Raw genomic sequence first — 21,156 nt, forward strand, 5'->3', positions numbered from 1 at the left:
GGCAATATTCAAATATTTTATTGTTTAAAATAATTTTAATCTATACTTGAAAAATAAAATTGAGAAAGTGTAAATTAAAATTACTCTTATTGCATATAGAAAGTAATTATTTTCATGTTTTAATCACAGTATATTTAACATCTCTATATGGACTCCACTTAGCCTTCTTAAGCCTCCTCAACCTTTTAAATACGCAGGTTCGAAGAGACATTCAATGTTAATGTTTCATCTATCATGTAAAAATAATGGGTTTTTTCCATAAATTATCCACTGGTAGTAAGTCATATTTACATATTAACCCAAGGTTATGATTTTAAATTATTTGGGGTTTTAAAATTATCTGGCTTGAGTTTCTTCAAATTGTATTTGGAAAACCTAGCACTTTGACTTATTCATATTAATTTGTATGAAGTAGTTTATTGTACCTTAGTAAAGATTTCTATGAAAATCAGGATAGCATTCATTCAAGCCTCCCAGTGATTTGTTGTTAAATTCCTACTAATACTGAAACCCTGTGAAACTCATACGCCTCTTCATAAGGTTTAAAGTAGTTTTAAATCTATGAGTAACAGCTGTCAAGACTTGTTGTACTCTCAGATTTGAAATTTGTTACAGATTTCAGTAATCCTCAATAGAAATTTGTTGAGATTATTTGCAGTTGCCAAAATAATTATTTTAAGCAACTAGAAAATGGTGAGCAGAATAAGTGCTAAGGTATGGCATAGTGGGATAGGGATACTGAAAAGTGGAGAAACTGAAATATATCACAGACATTTCTGGGAGATTTGCTCTTCAACTCCCAGTGATGAATATTTCTCCCATAACTAAAAGTTTTGTGAAACAGATTTTCTTATTCCCTCAACCACTGCTAGTACCATATTTTTTAGTAGAGCATTCTTTTCTGTCATTTCATTACAGTGCTGACCTAAACACACTGGACTTCCTTCTCCCTTGGAGTTTGGGTGGGAACACCATTGTGCCTTCATGAATTGTTAGGTTAGGAAGCAAAGAAAGTATCCCATAACCCATATTCCTGATTGTCTGAGGTGGTGACATTCATAACCTCCCCCAGAGAGTCTGGCAGTTGGTACCACAGCTGTTGTTCCTTGTGCCATGGCAGCTGAGAGAGTTTTTCCATGTGCTAAGAGTCAGCACATGAGAAAACAGCTTTAGGTTAGGAGGTTCAGAACTTGTGAACCCAAATCACCAGCAAGGCTGCCACACATCAATTTTCTGCTTGGGCTGCAGAGGAGGAGAGCATAAGACAGACATTTTTTTCCCCATACTATGCCATCTGTCAAAGAGGGTTTCCCTACCAGGGTCTAATATGGTCTGCTGTTGGATGTTTGGGAAAGAATGGGATTCAGTGAATAAGTTCAGACCTAAAATGATATGAAGGAGAGTTTCCAGAACATACAGCATCCTACAAGTTAATAGTTTAAAATTTTAATTTTAACTATGATTTGCAGATTATTTGCTTAATTCTGCTGCATTGCACTCTCTCAAATGCTTAGTAAGAGCCCTGCACACAATAAGTGCTTAATAAATACCACTGACTGATTGAGTCTTTAGAGACAATAGACAAAAAGCAAATAGCACTGGCAGATGCAGTGTAATATTCAAAGAATTGTGGCATGGTGACTAAAATGATCTCATTTGCTTTGGTTATGCATCCTTTTGTGAAACTAAGTGGCACCTTGCACTCAAGTTATTGTAGTGTGCTTTTTTTTTTGTTGTTGCTGTTCTAAAGGTAAGATAGAGGTCCACAGGACATCTACCAAATTATTCTCTTCATCAGAACTCTGACATTCTCTATTGAAAGGTAACTAACTGCAGTAGCAGAAAATATTCTGTTCTTTATTTCAATATCCTTAAAATTATAATCAGATCATGTGTTTTAGAAAAAAAATATTCCATTCATTCTAATTTATTTCTATTTTAAAGTTTAATGGCCAACTGGAAAGGACACAGGCATAGACACTACTACACAGACTCTACTAAATGCTCGCTGTGTGAACTTGGGCAAATCACTTAACTTCTCTGGGCCTCAATTCTCCTGTTCTTCCTCCAACTTTGACTGTGAGCTCTATGCAGGACAGGGACTAGATCCAATGTAATTCATTTGTTTCTATCCCAGCGCTTAGAAAGTGTTTGACACATACTAAGTAGTTAGCAAATACCATATTGAGAGCAGAAGTGTAAAAAATAAGCAATTTGGATTAAGTAGGGTAATCAAGATTCTTTTTTAACCAGCCTTAGGCCCATGTTAACTATATTTTTTTGGATGTTTAGTATTAAATGGATTTATCCTAAAAGCACAAGATAATCAATGTGATGAACAGGTATTTTATCTAAAGTTAATATCATTACAAATGGCTGGCATGAATGAATCCAGACTATATGGATAAATTATAAATTTAGAGAGAAGCAACATAGTGTAGTGGATAGAGCCTAGGCTTGGGAGTCAGAAGGTAATGGGTTCTAATACCAGCTCTGCCACTTGTCTGCTATGTGACCTTGGGAAAGTCACTTAACTTTTTAGTGTTTCAGTTACCTCATCTGTAAAATGGGGATCAAGATTATGAGCTCCATGTGGGACAGGGACAGTGTCCAACCTGATTTGCTTGTATCCACTTCAACACTTAGTACAGTACCTGGCAGGTAGTAAGCCTTTAACAATGACTATAATTATTATTATTATTATGCATTTCTATTCATCTGTCCTTGAATTCATTTATACCTTGAATTATATGCATTTTGGTTTAAGTTAAGTGAAAATAGAAGTCCTAGATGATTTAAAAGATTTATAGATTGTCCTTTCACAATATACCACCTCATCATTTGTACAGAAATATGGCCAGCTCACTCTCAGTACTCAAAAGAAATAATTCCCTCTATTTTCTTCAAAACGGCTGCTTAATTTTCAGACATTTGGAAGATGTATTTGGATTTCAAAGTAATCTAAATAAAGTAGTGCATTCCATTAACCATCAGGGATTAAGAATGACCTTTCATCAGGCAAAAATTATAACCACTGAACATTTTACATATTTATTCTCAATATCTAAAACATAGCTAACTTACACAGCCATCCTTCTCTATTTATATTAAAAATGTAATAAGCATTTGAGAAGCCTGGGATACTAAGATGGATGAAATCCTTAATAAGAAGGTTCTAGGTGCCACGATAAAATAAATCTTATGTAAGTTTCAGATAATCTGTTTCAAACGACTTAATGCAAGATAGTTGAATGTGAAAATAGGTGAATGAGGAGGCTCTGCAAGGGTCCAGCTAAAGGTTTTGAAGGACATTTCCAATGAAAGTGAATTATTGAATATATTTTTTAGTATTTTGCCAGTATATTTCTGCCAGACATTCTGATATGAGAAAGGCAAACCTAAACAAAATCCACCACTTTGACAATGAATTCTTCAGTTCAATTCAGTGTTCTGAAATTCACAAGTAAGAGCCTTAGGGTCTATTGCAGAAGTTTCTAGTAATTGCAGGCATAGCTTTCCCTCAACTCCCCGTTCATGTAAATGTAAGAACATTCATTCATAAGGAATGCATTTAATGGTTCAGTTAGTCATTTCTGACTTTTCCACGTTCTGAATATTCTAATAACCCACATAGATCTCTCATCTATTTTTCTCCCAACCGTAATGAACCTAGCAACATTTTTTGGCCTGCACAACCTTCTGGTAATAAATTTGAAGTTTATCACTTGGGCAAATAATTACTTCCTCTTCTGGTTTTGAAGTAGCCTTCAAGCAATGGATCCCACTTTATTTCATGGTGTTATGGTCAACAGCACTTCTTTGTTCAGGTTGTCCACAATCTAGAAGCAGTGTGGTCTAGTGGAAAAAGAACAGGTCTGGGAGTCAGGAGACCTGGGTTCTAATTCTGACTGTGCCACTTGTCTACTGTGTGACAGTGTAAAATCTCTTAAATCTTTTTTGTCTCAGTTTCATCATCTCTCATATGTAATTACCTATTCTACTTCCTCCTTAGTCAAGATTCCTATGTGGGTCAGGAACTGTGGTTAATTTGATTGACCTGTATTTACCTCAGCATTAACAGTGTTTTACTATGTGTGACCCATAGTGAGTGCTGAACAAATGCCAAATCAAGCATGGCCTAGTGGCAAGAGCACGGGCTTGCAAGTCAGAGGACATGTGGTCTAACTCTGGCTCTGCATTTGACTGCTGTTTGACCTTGGGCAAGTCACTTAACTTCTCTGTGTTACCTCATATGCAAAATTGGGATTAAGACTATGATCCCCAGGTGGGACAACCTGATTATCTTGCATCTACCCCAGTGCTTACAACACAGCTTGGCACATAATAAGCACATAAATATTATTATTATTATCATTATTATTATTATTAAAGGGGTATAACAGAATAAATCACCATTTAGAGATTTCCATTGAAAAGGAGGATTATTGAGGACCTCAGTTTAGGAAAGTTTATTTTATTGCAGAGATAATCATATTATCCTCATTCTTACCTCATCCTGTATCTGCCCAAGTTGATGAGAGTGAGAAATGAGGGAAAAACACATTGTTCTACATATTTGTTTTAGGATTTCAAATCCATGATCATATGTTCTTCAAAATTCCCTGCAGATCTTAATCACAAGATTATGAAACTTCTGTCTGAGAGGGGTTTGGTTATAACCTATGCCAGAATTATTTTTCAAATGGGATGGTTTATAAAAACAGTAATTTGCTTAGTGATGTCTTTCAAAGTGGATTACAACATTGCCCTTGAGAAAGAGTAGAGGCCAATTATCCAAGGAATGAGGTTCATGGAGTTAGAATAAAGTAAGACAAAATTTATATTACCATATTTTAGAGGAAAGGTTCAGTCCTGTTAAGTTTCTGTAAAATACTGCACATAACTACTTACTGGTTATATGGCCCCTCTGTAATAACAGTGACATCTTTTCCACAGCCAAAGTGGAACAAAGAACAGCAAATCTTGAAGCCAGTTTCTCTTTTATGTTATCTCAGTCTACTAAAGTTTTGTGCAGTTTCTTTAACAGAGACCCCAGTGGCACACCAATAAATGGTTTGGCCACATAAAATAAATATAGTGTAAACAAATAATCGAAGACTGTTCCTTAAAATGAAAATAAAGGGGGAGATCCATATAGAAAAGGGATAAATTAACTTAGGAATCAATGTTGAATCTACTGGGGTTTTACCTAAGGATTACATCAGTAAATAAAGACAGTGTCTCAGAAGTGAGTACATTACCTGAGAGATGTGTTCTGAACCAGAAAACACTACCCTATATGTAACTTTAATGCCACATCAGTTCCCTCCTCCAAACTCTCCAAAAATTACCTTTTTCATTTTACATAAAATAAAAACTCCTAATATGACTTTTCAAGGATGACTTCAACAAGTGATGTTGATGATGAAGGTCTAGAGATTGGGTTAGAATGTAGGCTACAAACATTTTCTTCTTCTAAAGCCAATTCAAAAACCAAGAAAATGAATGTCCCCTTTTTGCAAAAGTTAGAAACAAAGGTTGATTCAACAAAACACAAGGGATTCTCCTGAGCCTATGCAAATTGAAAGACCATCTCCAAAGCCTTAAAGCATCCCTAATTCTACAGGACAGAGTTTACTGTTTCCATAACACAGTACATCTGATTGATGCCCACTAGTTTAACCTCTAAATTCCCCTCACATTCTGACTGAGCAGTTTGACTTCAATTGTGAAGCATTCTTCTGAAGCAGTAACATTCTCTAATGGAAAGAGCAGAAAATAATAATAATGGTAGTATACTAGATTTAAGGCACTGTATTAAGTAAGAGCTGGGGTAAATACAAGGTAATCAGGTTGGACACAGTCCCTGCCCCACGTGGGGTTCAGAGTCTCAATCCCCATTTTACAGATGAAGTAACTGAGGCCCAGAGAAGTGAAGAGACTTGCCCAAGGTCACACTGCAGGCAAGTGTAAGAGCAAGGATTAGAACCCATGATCTTCTGACTCCCAGGCTCTGCTCTATTCACTATGTCATGCTGTTCCAAGTCAGAAGTCCTACAGTCTAATCCTGTTCTGTCACTTACCTGCTGAGTGACCTTGGGTAAGTGATTTCACTTCCCTGTTTTCTCAGAGAATTCCTGAGAATTCAATACCTGTTCTCCTACATACTTAAACTGTGAGTCCTATACAGGACAAGAAGTGCCTCCAAACTGAGGCATAGGAGATACAAGATTATCAGTTTCCTCATTTTTTAAATAGGGTTAAAATATCTGTTATCCTTCCCATATAGGTCGTGAGGCCCATGGGAGACAAGAAATGTCATTCATCGGAATGTATTTTATCTACCCCGGCACTTAACACATAATAAATAATTAACAAGTACAACAATTATCATTAATTAAAATTAGTTAAAATCCTATGTTAAAATGTCACAGGCATTAGTTACTCCAGTGATATTTGAAAGAAAAAAATATTATTTGTTTGAAGTTTACACACAATATGACTGTGGATGGTCGAGAAGCAGAGTTCATTTCAAGGACCTCAGTTTGTGGGTAGAAAGAAATGCGGTGCTAAAACCCAAATGTGCACATCCAAACTGAAAGAAAACAAAAAACGACTGATTATTTTATTTTTCTGAATGTAAGTTTAAAAGGTATTAAGACATAACTGACCTTTTTAAATCAATTTGTAAAATTAACTGCGCACTAGCTCTTCACAGAAAAGTCCCATGTCACATACAAAAGTGCAGTGGTTTAAAAAGGTTAAATAACATTAGTAAAATTCTTCAGTTGATCATTTTAATAACACCAACCCCCATACCAGCAACTTCACTTAAAATGCTCCTTGTCATATTTCAACTCCAATCTTCTGTTTCATGCCAACATACTAATGTAATTTGCTAACATTAAAAATATTGAAATCCTTCATGTTTCCATAGCCAGAGCTATCTTCCACTCAAAGTAAAGGGTTTCTGGCCCTGAAACCTTAATAGAGCTACAAGTTATCTAGAGAAGAAGGAAGGTCTAAAGTAAAGCTAGACCCAAAAGACAGAATATCCAATACATCACAATGATATTGAGCGGAAAAATTTCTTTCACATTTTGTGAAGGATATACAGAAAAGTGTAGCCCCTACCAAATTGTCTCAGTAGACGTACTTCAGCTTTATCCAACTGTTAAGGCCCAGTTTACACCACTCTCCACCCCTCCCAAGTTCACCTCCTAACTATACTTCATGCTCAACTTGCCTGCCTTCAAAATCTTGTGTTCTCAGCTTGAAACTCTGACCCCCAAATCTTCCATATTTCAGTACTTCCAACTTCCAAAATTCTTCTAAAGCCCAATTCCTCCAGTGAGCATTCCCTGACTAATTTCACCCATCCTTAGTGCTTATATGTACAATTTTTTTAGACATGGATTTGAATGTGGCATTCAACACTGTGTCTGGTAATTGTGTTTTGAAACTATTTATAAAGAGTTTTAGATCTGACTCCCTCTCAAATATGAGCCATCAAATTATGAACTCTGGGAATAGGCACTGTATTTCCTGTTTCTGTTATACTTTGCGAAGATCCTAATATAGTGAAATGCTCAACAAATGCTGTTACTGTGGCTACTTCTACTTCACTTTGGAAGCTTAAACTACCACACTGAGTGCGAGGAAGGAACTCTTTGAATGTGAGGGATGGAGGCCTCTAGAATTCTAGCTGCTTAGATCCCATCAGGTATTATAAATGAATAGGGTGCTTATTATTATCATATTAAGCAGTTACTATATGCACATCACAGTAGTAAGCACTGGGGAAAAAACCTAATTCTATGGATAATTAGAACTTAGAGCTATGTTGATGTGTGATTCTGTGTGGGTCAATTTAGAAGAAAAGAACAGATAAGAAAGGCTGTGGGGTATTTAGAAAGGAAAATGCATTCATTTATTTACAGATCCCTTTTTAGATACTGGAGGAAGTTTAGTATAGTTTAGTAAGGTCATTTGCTGAACCAAAGGAGAGGTGGGATATACATTAGTTTATCTCAAACAAAAATACATCCTCAACAAATAAAGTCGAGGTGTGATCTAAGTATAGCCCAAGAAAGGTGAGCAGTGGAGAGTTCTGCTGGTAATGGGCATCTTCAGAAGCTGGTATTTACAAACTGAAGACAGCACCATCCTCATCTCTCAGGAATGCACGAAAATGCTGGCAGGCTATTCTTAGGGGTTTTCAGATTAACAATGAGGAAACTCCTCTGAGGCTCTCAACTCCCTTCTTGCTCTACTTCATCTGGTTTCATTTCTTTTCTCGGCCACAGGGTCCTGTCATACTTCCGATTAAGGAAGCAAGAATGCAGAAAGAAAAAGAGTGGATCAGCATTATAACTCTTAGCAATGGCAATCATTTGAGTTTCCCTTAGATGTAAATGCAAAATTTATTGTGTGCAACCTAGGTGCCCTACTACTAAGTTATACCTTGTTCATTTTCTAGCATTACTTCAGTTTTTCCCTGACCATTGCCAGAGGTCACTTTTAAAATGTAACCTTACATGTGACAGCATAACTGCTAAACAACAAGGAGAGCAAGATACAGTGTACATTCAAAAAATGTTAATCTCAGTACTACTTACATTAGTCAGAGTGGCAAACCTTAGCTTAAAGCTTTAGCATTCAAAATGAAGGTTGACATTCTGTTCTCGTGTAGCTGTGATGAAAAAACACAGTGATGGAGTAAAGAACAGAATGACAGCTGCTATGTATATAAAACTTCCCTCTTTCTTTATGTACAAACTTGGGGAAAAATCTTTATTTGACAAAAGACATACATATACACAGACACACACACACGATAATATTCAAAGTTCATAACCTTTCACACCCTCTAGTTCCCCAACAGTTCAAACATTTCAAAACCAAGAAGCTTATATGCCTCAAACACTTTGACTATCAAATCCATCAGTAACTAGGTTTTTATATGGATAGTCTAATTTTTTTTTTTTTTTTAACATTTCTGGATGCATTCTTAGATACATGTAAAAGTCCAAAATGTCCATTGTTTCAGTAGAAGCCCAAGGAGCAGAATTTGTGATTTCAGGAAAGTATAAATATTGGAGTCAGAGGTCATGAGTTTGAATCCCAGCTCTACCACTTGTCAGCTGTGTGACTGTGGGCAAGTCACTTAACTTCTCTGTGCCTCAGTTACCTCATCTGTAAAATGGGGATTAACTGTGAGCCTCACATGGGACAACCTGATTACCTTGTATCTACCCCAGCGCTTAGAACAGTGCTCAGCACATAGTAAGCACTTAAATACCAACATAAAAACCCACTTGTAAATTTTCCACTATTAAAATTTTCATATATATTTTCAAATGTATAGAGCCCAACCTATAGCTAAAAAATTAAATGGTACATATTTTTCCTTTATATGTGTTTCCCCCCATCCCAACCCCACAGCACTTTTGTACATTTCTGTAATTTATATTGATGTCTGTCTCCTCTAGACTGTAAACTCATTGTGGGCAGGAAATGTGTCCATTTATTGTTATATTGTACTCTCTCAAGCACTTAGTACAGTGATCTGCACATAGTAAACGGTCAAAAAATACAAGTGAATGAATGCTCGAGTGAAATAAAATAGAGTTGTATAATGATAAATCTTCAAGTAGCAGTGTGGCCTAGTGGAAAGAGTACAGGCATTGGAGTCAGAGGAACTGGGTCTACTCCCAGCTCTACCACTTGTCTGTGCTGTGACCCTGAACAAGTCATATAACTTCTCTGTGCCTCATTTACCTCCTTTGTAAAATGTATATTAAGACTGTGAGTCCTATGTTGGACAGGCACTTTGTCTGACCAATTATTTTGGACCTACTGCAGTGCTTAATACAGTGCCCTGCACATAGTAAGAACTTAGCAAATAATGAATATTTTTAAAGATGACCATTAGTAAATACAAAAATGATTATTTATAATGGATTTCATTTTATAACAACTGCCTGAGTTTCAGAAAGCACACATTTGATTATCAACTATCCCCACATGAGCAGGTTACATCCTACAACTAACAGATATGTATCACTGCTGCAGCAGCTGAACTACTAGAGGAGCAGCGTGGCGCAGTGGAAAGAGCACGGGCTTTGGAGTCAGGGCTCGTGAGTTCAAATCCCAGCTCTGCCACTTGTCAGCTGTGTGGCTGTGGGCAAGTCACTTAACTTCTCTGTGCCTCAGTTCCCTCATCTGTAAAATGGGGATTAAGACTGTGAGCCCCACGTGGGACAACCTGATTCCCCTGTGTTTACCCCAGCGCTTAGAACAGTGCTCTGCACATAGTAAGCGCTTAACAAATACCAACATTATTTATTTATTATTATTACTCAACTTGGTGTGCATCATGTATTCAACCCTCTCCCAGCCCCACAGCACTTAGGTACATATTCATAATTCATTTATATTAATGTATATCTACCCTTCTAGACTGTAGGCTCATTTTGGGCAGGGAACAAGTCTACCAACTCAGTTATAATGTAATCTTCCAAGCCCTGAGTACAGTGCTTTGCACAGAGTAATAGTTCAATAAACAAACTGATAAAGAGGGCATGTGAACAGATCCCTTCTGCTACCTAATGGTCACTGTAGTTACAATCTTGTTTCTCATCTAACAAAATAGGGATGGGAAACTGGGGCTTGTTTCAGATGACTCTGGTTCTCTTTGACAGTGACAGGCAATATTAATGAAGGCCAGGTAGCAGGAAGTCCAAAGATAGTGTTTTCTTCTCGGGTGTGTACTTTTCGATGGACCTGGGCTTATCCCTAGAATGGAAGTTGATGCTTTCTGCCTCCCAGACCGTCCACAAGCCTGCCTGGATGCCAGACTCTTCCTGAAGGCCACACAGGCAAAAAAAAAAAAAAAATTATTGGAAAGATAAGAGATTGGCAGGGGGTGAAGGAGAGATGCTGTCAATCAGGAAGACATGTTGACTTCAATATATTTGGGCAGGGTTAGAGCTGTTCACCTTCTGAACAGTTCATTCCATTATCACCATTTCACACTGTGACCATGTGTTAGGCCTTAGGTGGTTGGCAGGCCAGTGTGGTACTGTGCCTGAAATAGAGTTGTCTACTGAAAATAGAAATCAGGAAAAACAGCATAGTGTAGGCCCAATATGTTTATGAAGGTCTTCAAGGCCCTGAACCTTCCAGAGTGGAGAATACTTAACTGGAATTGTAGGTCCCTTTGGCACTGGCAGATGATTGCTCAGTAAAGTAAAAGTTTACTTAAAAACTGAAAAAATTGGTGAGTTTTATAACAACCTATATTGAACTGATTTGATCAGTCTTACTAAAATCTCCATTCTAACTTCAAGCCACCCTACTTGTTAACTTCTTGAGGGCAGGGATAATGTCATGTACTTTTATTATACTCTCAAGTGCTTATTATTATTATTGACAATAATAATAATGGTAGTTTTTTGAGCGCTTATTATGTGTCAGGCACTTTTCTAAGGCTGGGGTAGATATGAAGTGATCAGGCTGGTCACAGGCCTTGTCCCTCATGGGATTCACAGTTATCCCCATTTTATAGATGATATAACAGAAGCACCGAGAAGTTAAAGTGACTTGCCCAAGGTCACACGGCAGACAAGTGATAGAGCAGGGAATAGAACCGAGGTCCTTCTTACTCACAGGTCCTAGCTCTATCCACTACACCATGCTGCATTGCCATAGTATTAACCATAGTAGGTAATATGTTAGAGTAGGTTCTCAATAAATTCTCTTAATTGACTCATGGAAAGAGTTTAAAGAATACTTTTGATCTGGTTGAATAGGAATGTGTTCAGAGAATCAAAGAACTACAAATATAGTAAATCAAAATATATATATATATAACTAATATTCTCAATGAACTGGAATCAGGATTATAGCTACGTACTCTGAGATCCCAAGTATAAAACTGGCAGAAAAATTGAATTAATTTTGCAGCCTTTAAAGTAACTCAGGCCAGTAATGAGATAAAGCTTCTGCCACTATCTAAGGACAAAGCAACTACAATCAGTGACCAAATCATCACCATAAATGGTATTTAATAAGTCCTTACTGTTTGCAGGGCACTGTATTAAGCACTTGGGGGAGTACAATTCGACAGAGTTGGTAGACTTGTCCCCTGCCCACAGTGAGCTTATTGTTCACCTTATAAAAATATTCACATTTATGGTATCATTTTGAATTTTATTATTTTAGATTATCTCTAGGTGCCCTGTAATTCAGTCCAGAAGATGTCAGAAAAACAGTTGATTCCTTTCTTTTAAAAAGCCTGTTTAATATTTTATCACATATTGCCCCAAACATAGTTTAGGGAAGGAAAAAAGTGATATTGTTAATATGGTTGCAAAGTTGAGTGTGAAATATTCATGTGGCTATAGTTTAATTGTATTATAATGATATTCAAAAGTATGGAAAATATTTAAAAGAAATTGACATTTAAATTCTTAATATATGAACCCATAAAACAGAATATGCTAAGCATGGTTCATTCATTCATTCATTCACATTTACTGAGCGCTTTCTGTGTGCAGAGCACTGCACTAAGTGCTTGGACAGTACAATACAGCAATGAAGAGAGACAATCCCTGCCCACAATGGGCTTATAGTCTAGGGTCTAGACTACAGATAGGTTACAGTTAGACTACGGTCTAGAGGGTGTGGTTATGTATGAAAGGTTAGAGTAAAAAGACCAAAAGACTACCCACAGTTAAAATTGTCATATGAAACGGAAGCCAGGGAAAATAGAGCAACAGATTTATAAATTGTCATTAGGATGTTTTCTTAAGTGCTTTCTCCTTTTGTAAATGTATGGCTTAATTTTAAGCCATGGAATGTCTATGTTTGCTTAGCTCCTGGCCTCCTCATGAAAAAGTATCAACTTTATCACTTTGTAGTGCATGCTGCTTGGCTCAGTGGAAAGAGCACGGGCTTTGGAGTCAGGGCTCATGAGTTTGAATCCCAGCTCTGCCACTTGTCGGCTGTGTGACTGTGGGCAAGTCACTTAACTTCTCTGTGCCTCAGTTCCCTCATCTGTAAAATGGGGATTAAGACTGTGAGCCCCACGTGGGACAACCTGATTCCCCTATGTCTACCCCAGCGCTTAGAACAGTGCTCGGCACATAGTAAGCGCTTAACAAATACCAACATTATTGTTATATCACTCAGTAGAGGCACAATTTATTTAATGTGCTACCATGAAACAACGCATTCACATGGTTTGCTATCACTTCCAATGAAATCATTTTAGTTTCCATGTCACTGATATTATGACAGTATTTAACAGTAATTCAATAAAACCTCCATATCACCTTTATATTTTTCTACAAATCTCAATACAATGAGAGGAATTAAGGCCATGTATAAATCCAGTTTTTTTCCTTCCAATGCTACACTCAGGTTGAACGGTTGTACTTTCAGTAAAGAATAAAAGGAGTTAACAACACCGACTCCATTAATGTCACTGGGAGCTTAATACCTGAATCATGCCCAATAAGGGATTATTAAGGTAGCTTTGACACTAATTTCTTGTGTACACAGAAAAAAAGGAAAAAGAAAAAAGAAGAAACATGCTCCTGAAAATATAGCAGATGGCATAATATAAAGCCATGTGGTGAAAATATAGTTCCCCATTTAACAGGAAATCCCTTATTCTTTAAATGAAAAATATTTCTTCTTTCTCAAAAATTTGAGGTTAAAAAAGAAAGAAGATGGCATTCTCCAAGCAGAATGTGAAAAGTTTACACAGTTTACACACAGTTCTTCATTGAGGACATCCTTCACTGATTAAAGCACTCCTTTTAGAATTCACTGCATTACCAATGCCACATATATGTTCACAGCAATTTCTTCTGCCAACATGTCACACTCCATCCAGATAAACGTATGGGTCAGTTGAATACTCCCTAATTTTGCCATCACATTCAATCCAAAACACATAATGGAAACATACATTATGACAGAATTAATCATATTTAGACTTTAGAGGGAAAAAGTTTTATGCATCAGATAAAAACATTTGTGTGATGGAGACGTATTCAACAGGTTACAATATGACTTTATATGTGACACTTTTGAAAAGAATTAATCTAAATGAAAATCCTAGACTGAATGAGAACTGGAGTAGACATTACCAACCTCTAGAATGAAAATTTTGATAAGCATTAAAAAGTTGACTATTCCGAGTAACTATCAGGAATTGTTCTGACTTTTTCAATTATTCCAGTGAATGCATTTTGCCAAGATAATTGAAATCCAATTGGAAAACGGTTCAGAATGAAGGAGATGTCAACATATGGACATGGCACGATAAACAAAATGAGATCATCATGAGAGATACATTTCTGAAAAAATGGACCAACAATGGGTGCTAAAAGTGATACAATGGAATCAATCAATATTTAGATCATATTCTAAACTAATTAGCACCATTGTGATTACAAATATAATAAAAACATTATAGGTACAAATAAAGTGAATAGAGAAAGGGCAAGATTCCTGCCCTGAAAGAAACTAATGGGATGCCTTAAGGATTCAGCTGGGTACTGTCTTGAATGACAATTTTCAAAAGCAAATGAACAGCTTGCTAACTTGATCTAATAATTCAAACTGAGATGATGAGACTGTGTGTCAATATGCATGCCCAAGATGTTCAGAGAAATTTGTGTATGACCCTCATCTTTTCCTCAGTGGGCATGTTTAAAGCTCATGCGGAGATATCATAGATGCTATCTCCAGGACCAGTCACTTTTTTGAGTCTGCCTCTATGACCTTCCAAATGCACTTGCTGTAATTAACTCCCCATTTCAGACTGCCGTACAATAGGCTGGTCTCTTCACTACTGTTTCCCAGCAGTTTTCAGGTAGCCTGAATTATTTAAGGTCATGATTTGTGTTTTAAAATCTTGTTCCATCCTCTTTCCACATGGCAACCTGGCTCCAGTACACCTTACAAAAGTTGCTTTGTGGTCCCACTGTCATCCATTCTTCTCATTTGCCCACCCAAAACAAGCTGTAATGCAATGAACACTGCTTCAGTGCTGGTGGACTGACAATGTTCCAGGATCTTGATGTATGTTATCCTGTATTGGCATCTGTCAAACATGGCTTACCTGGGGAGCTTCTGCAAAAATTATATCTGTGTAAGCTCAGGTTCTACCATCCATACAGGAGTTTGGCTGCAATATTGATTTTTAGACCTTCACTGTGTCTCAGGTTTGGAGCCAATCTGGTGCCAGTTTCTCAGAGGCCAAGCCACACTTCCTGCTTCAGTTTTCCAGTTTTCTTTCCTTTAGTTTGCCTAGGTAAATTGAGATTCAGGATGGAAACTGTAATTTACTTGAAGTAAAAATGTGAAAATACAATCTCAATGTAAATGAGAAAAATAATGCTGAAAGTTGAAGGCTGAAAATTAGAGGACAGCCTCCAAATGGTACATTCAGTTTTAAATAAATCCTGAGGTGTTTGAGTGTTTGTTGGGCTCTCACTTTGGGCAGAGAAAGGTACTAGTCTCCATAGAGCAACTTCACTAAATTAAGGGCAATTTCAAATCCCATATGCAGAGCTACTATATCATGGAGCAATGAGATTCAAGTTCTTCAGAATATAACAAAGGGAACCCGGTCCAGGAAATACTGTAGTTCAGGACACTATAATGGGAAACCAGAAGCCACTTACAGAAGTGTAGCCAATATGATTAACGAGGTGAGAAACAACAAGCACAAGAAAAGTCTTAAAGAAGTAAATGCGCACAGTTTAGCTGAACAATGACTAAGTGGGGACGCAGTAGCTCTGTAAATATCTGAAGGCACCAAAGAGCAAAGAGGAAGAAGAAAATATCTATCATGATACAAAGGCACATAACTATGAGTAATAGGATGAAAATAAGAGAAGGAACATTTTAGACTTTCTATAAAGGAACGCTTTCTGAGAGTGAGATGTATTAGATTGTGAATAGCTTCCCAAGGGGACTGAGGGAAACCCCATCATCTGAGCTATTTAAAAACTAGGCTGGGAAAGTGGAAAGTGCACTAAAAGGAACAATTGACCTTTACCTCTATGACTATAATGAAAGGAAGAAGCAGGGTGAAAAAAGAGTGGCTATAATGACTAGAAATTCCATCACATAATCATTCTTCAACCTTGGAAGGGATAAGCCTGACACCCCAAAAGGCAGAAAGCGCAGGTTGAAATGGGATAAGAGCATTATTGGCAGGTATGACAAAAGCAATTAAACAAAGAAAAATTGTTTGATTTTTCCTCAGTAATATGAGTTCTGCTTTCAATTTTCCTTGTTGTCATTTCAATTTTTCACACATTCATTTGCGTGACTGTGTGTGTTCGCTTTGTACTTTGCTGTGGGAACATTACCCAGCCCACTGTTAAAGGCTACTATTTTCCAGCATTTCACTCAGCAACATCAAATGAAATGGGGAAATAAATTTTCCATTTGTGCAAAATAAAAAAAAGGTTCTACTGCCAATTCTGAAACTCATGCTGACACATGTTTGCTAAAAGCAGAGTCTGGTTATTAGTAAAATAATTGTTACCCTTTACCATTCTTCCTTGGTCTCGCCATTGACAGAAAGCACAGTGTTCACAAACCTCCCTTTCCTAGTCACCAGAATTTGGCTAAGCCCTTCCTATGGCATGGATGGAAACCTCTTTCCAAGCTTATGTTCAGATAAAGGGAGAATTCAAATACAGGACTTAGAGTCCTTGTGTTCTCCCTTAAGGAGGGTATCTTTGCATTCCTTTCTGGGAGCAGGATGCGGGGTGGTGGACCAGTTTGAACCATACTTCTAGGGAAGCGTGGCCTGGCGGATAGAGCACAGACCTGGTAGGCAGAAGGATCCATGACTTCTCTGCTGTGAGACCTTGGGCAAATCACTTCTGTGCCTTGATTACCTCATCTGTAAAATGGGGATTAAGACTGTGAGCCTCATGTGGGACAGGGACTGTGTCCAACCCATTACCTTGTATCTACCCCAGCGCTTAGTACAGTGCCTGGAAGGTAGTAAGTGCTTAACAAATATCACAATTATTATTACTACTTCCACTCTCCTTTTCCAGGCTAGGTAACCCAGAGATACATGGGGTATAGGTGCCAACTTCTTATATGGAATGAAACTTCTAAGGGAAGGAAGAAAGGAGACAAAATGAGATAAAGGTACCAGAGGAGAGGGGAGATACAAACCTAGAGACAAAAGATTTATTTGGCTGATCTCCTGAGCAGATTGGAAGTGAAAGAAGCCCGAGTCAGGGTGGGGCGATGCACTATCAACTCATTAGACAGGTGGCCATGTCTGGTGCTGTGCTAGGCCCAAGCAACACCCCACCATTCCAGCCCTATACCTTAATGGTGTCAAAATGGCTTAATGACAGATTGGTGCACTTTGCATTATTACATTTAATCAGAAAAAATCCTTTGATATAATCCAACAAATGAACCATTTATATCAACTCCTGATTGCCTTCATAATTTAAATGACAAAGCCACCCAATCTTCCAATCAAGTAGTGGTGCAGGGAAAGGGGATGGTAGGATTTTCCATGACCCTGGTGGGCCTCTCCCCACTGTCCCTGCCATTGTGATCAGCTCTGGAGGAGGACCCTGAGTGGACTTTCTCCACCGCCCCTATCAGACATCAGGTCCAGAGGAAGGAACTCGGCACAAGGATCCATGGTGGCTCTGCAGTGAATTGAAGGTGGGGTGGGTGGAAAGACAGGTGGAGAAAAGAAATTAAGACTACTTAAATTATGTTCTCAGTTTCAATTATTAATCATTAATTAATAAGAAGCCACCATCCTTGTGGTTTTATCTTTCACATCTCTCACAGATCACTTCCTCCCAAACTGACCCCCAAAGTGGAGGCCAGGAAGAGAGGCTCTGAGGTACAGGCTCAGGGGACAAGGTCTCTGGCATGAGGTTTCCTCTGTCAAGGACCCATGTGCAGTTTCCTCCATGGGGACATATGTGGATTGCAGGGGGCAGGGAGCAGACCCAGACCAGGGGCCAGGCTGTCATCATATTACATTTTATGACTGGCAGATGTATATCATAGGGGAGATGGATCCACTTTTATTTGTAATTCAAAGTCTACTAGGGATTGATCAATCTGATATGGCACCCAGACACATTAATTATCCAGACAAACAAGTCTTTATGCAAAAATTTAATCCCCATCATATGCACATCAAGAGATCCCCTTCATTATCGTCGGGAAGCTGGAGCAAAATGCAAGGCCCACCTCAAGAGGGTTCAAGAGGCAGAGATGACAATGAAATGGTTTTGCTCCAACACCACCACAATAGGACTGAAGGCTATCTTAACTCCACCATCCCACTACCCCAAACCATGCTTGGAATTGGACCCTAAATTATGGGGCCCAGTGCCAGGAAAAACGGGTAATGAATGTTCTTTTCCAGATCATCAAATAACGTTACTTAAAAGCCATTTTTTTTTTTACTGAGGACCCATAGAGGACACCAAAAACAAAATGCATCAACAACTTTGAATTGAAGCTGAGCCCATCTGCATAGGGACTTTAGAAAGAAAGCTATATTCTTTTATGGCTCTAAAAAGTTATTTTCCCCACCAAAGATCCCCCATTTATAATCCAATGACATGAAGCTAGACCATTCTTGTGAAGGCCTGCACCTTCCTCAAAAGGGAAAACAATAAGCTTCACATCATTTCTTAAAAATTAACTCTCCTTGCTTTAGAAGTTTGTTTCCCATTTTCAAGTTAACACTCAGGCACATCAAATTTGCTTGGCCCAAAAAGGTTCAAGAGTAAATCCACAGCAATTCCTAGTGGCCAGACATGTGGACCTGCAGCTTGTTGTTTTGTTTTTTTTCCACTCCTTCACCAGGGCAACACGGCTCCTCAAGCTGCCAATGGTTTTCACCATCTAAGAAAACAAGGGGTTTAATTTCATAATGCCAAGAGCCTACAGCTCATTTTTTTCCCCAATGAACAGACTGGGAAAGACCAACAGCTGGTGCCTAGCTGAGAACTGGAAAGCTTGTTGTAGGTGGTACAACCTGTGCTTTGCTTAATTCAGCCTTAAAATTCTGTCATTTCAGGGCAAATATGGGTGGGAAATGTGACAATGACTCAACACTGGGGGAGAGAGGGAGAGAAGATGGAGAGGAAGCAATAGAGGGGGAGAGAGTAATCACTGTGCCTATCTCTTCATCTAGAAAGGAGTAAAAACATATTTAAAATTTGTATCTGTGTAGATGGGAAATCATTTTTTTCCTGCTAAGGGATTTTAGCACAGAGAGAAAGCCCAAATCCTGATGACTTCCTGGTTAAAACCCTCATGGCCTAAATTCATTTGCAGCATTAGGTATATGCGCTATTACTGATCTTTCTCCAGTTGATGCCATTTACTAGTTTGTTTATCTTAAACTCCAGAAGAATAATGCATTTTGCCAAGCTTATAACCTCCTTGATCCTTGTGGTTGCTGAATCTAAAATGTAAGCTGGCAGTGGGGGAGAAGGGCCTTCCGATCCCTTAGAAATGAGATTTCACAAGATTAAGGAAACAGGACTCCAAGGGGGTACTTAGCTATGAAATAGATCTTCAAAAGGGCAGTTCAGATAGTTCTTGAGCTCTGAATAAACAACATGAAAATTAAGCTCCCTTCAACATGTATAGGAACTTGTATAAAGCACAAACCCAATATTTAGCTCACCAAATTATTTGGTAAAATCCAAAGGTTGCTTTCATTCTAAATGTTAAGATGCATTGTAATTAGAAAACTGAAAGAGAATTTTTTTTTTAACGACAGCTACACTGACATGACATATTTTTTTATATATATTAATGGTATTTGGTGGTGGTATTTAAGCTGTTTTAAGCTGCTCTAATTGTCTCAGTCCTTTTTACGGGTTCCTCCTTTGCTTCCCACTCCCTAAAACTGTGCGAGTCCGAGACTGTAGCCTAGGTCGCTTTCTATTCTCCAACTACACCCACTCCTCTGGAGAACTCATTTACTTCCATAGCATCAAATACCATCTCTAACACAGATGGTTACCAAATCTACATCTCCAGCCCCAACCTCTCTCCTTTTCTGCAGTTTGACAGTTCCTCCTGCATTCAGAACATTTCTACATGGCTGTCCCACTGACACCTCAAACAGGTGCAAAACAGAATTTTATCTTCCCACCCAAACCCTGTCTTCTCTCTGATATTCCCATCACTGTAGAAGCACCACCACTCTCCCTGTCTCACAAGCCCATAACCTTGGTGATATCTTGGGCTCATCTCTCTTATTCAATCCACATATCCAACCTGTCACCAAATCCTGCCAAGTCAATCTTCACAACATCACTAAAATTTGCCCTTTCCTCTCCATCCAAACTGGTACCACTACATTCCAAGCACTTATCCTATCCCACCTTGATTACTGCTTCAGCCTTCTTGCTGACGTCCCTGCCTCTTCCCTCTCCCCACTACAGTCCACACTTCACTCTACTGGCTGGATCATTTCCCTACAAAATCATTCAGTCCATGTTTCATCATTACTCCAGAACCCCCACTGGTTGCCCAGCCAACTCCACATCAAACAGAAACTCCTTACCATGGCTTTAATTGCCCCCTCCTAGCTTACCTCACTGTTTTCCTACTACAAATCAACCCACATACTTCACTCCTCTAATGAAAACTATTCCTTATACCTCTAGCTCATCTATCTCACCACCGACCTCTCACCCACATCCTGCCTCTGGTCTGAGACATCCTCCTCCTTCATATTTGACAGACTACCACTCTCATCACCTTCAAAGGTTTACTAAAAGCACATCTCCAAGAGGCCTTCCTTGACTGTCTTCATTTACTTTTCTCCTATTCCCTTCTACATCACCCTTGCAGTTGAATTTGCATTCTTCATTTAACGCTCAGCCCCCCAAGACTCAAGTACAAATTATCTATATTAATGTCTATCTTCCCTTCTAGACTGTACATTTGTTGTGGACAGGGAATACGTCTATCAACTGATATTTTGGCAGTGTGGCCTAGTGGAAAGCACAGGTCTGGGAGTCAGAAGGACCTGAATTCTGTCTGCTGTGTGATCTTGAGCAAGTCACTTAAGACTGTGAGCCCTATGCAGGACAGGGACAGTAT

General features: G+C 38.3%; 1 long non-coding RNA gene across 8 annotated transcripts in view; it reads right to left on the reverse strand.

Annotated features, from left to right (window-relative positions):
• Positions 1-3,025: 3,025 nt before the first annotated feature.
• Positions 3,026-21,156, reverse strand: part of LOC103170640 — an 86,648-nt gene continuing 68,517 nt past the window's right edge. For 3 of the 8 annotated variants that reach the window (XR_003765603.2, XR_003765604.2, XR_003765606.2), the window contains one exon: positions 13,206-15,324. This is a non-coding gene — a long non-coding RNA (uncharacterized LOC103170640). Of the gene's footprint in view, positions 3,856-6,495; positions 6,596-7,945; positions 8,319-8,618; positions 8,693-13,205; positions 15,325-21,156 lie in introns of those variants that run through there. The other 5 variants (XR_003765605.2, XR_005660951.1, XR_486315.3 and 2 more) reach the window with 5 other exon arrangements.

This window comes from Ornithorhynchus anatinus, chromosome 17, assembly GCF_004115215.2.
Source record: "Ornithorhynchus anatinus isolate Pmale09 chromosome 17, mOrnAna1.pri.v4, whole genome shotgun sequence".
Classification (NCBI taxonomy): Eukaryota; Metazoa; Chordata; class Mammalia; order Monotremata; family Ornithorhynchidae; genus Ornithorhynchus; species Ornithorhynchus anatinus.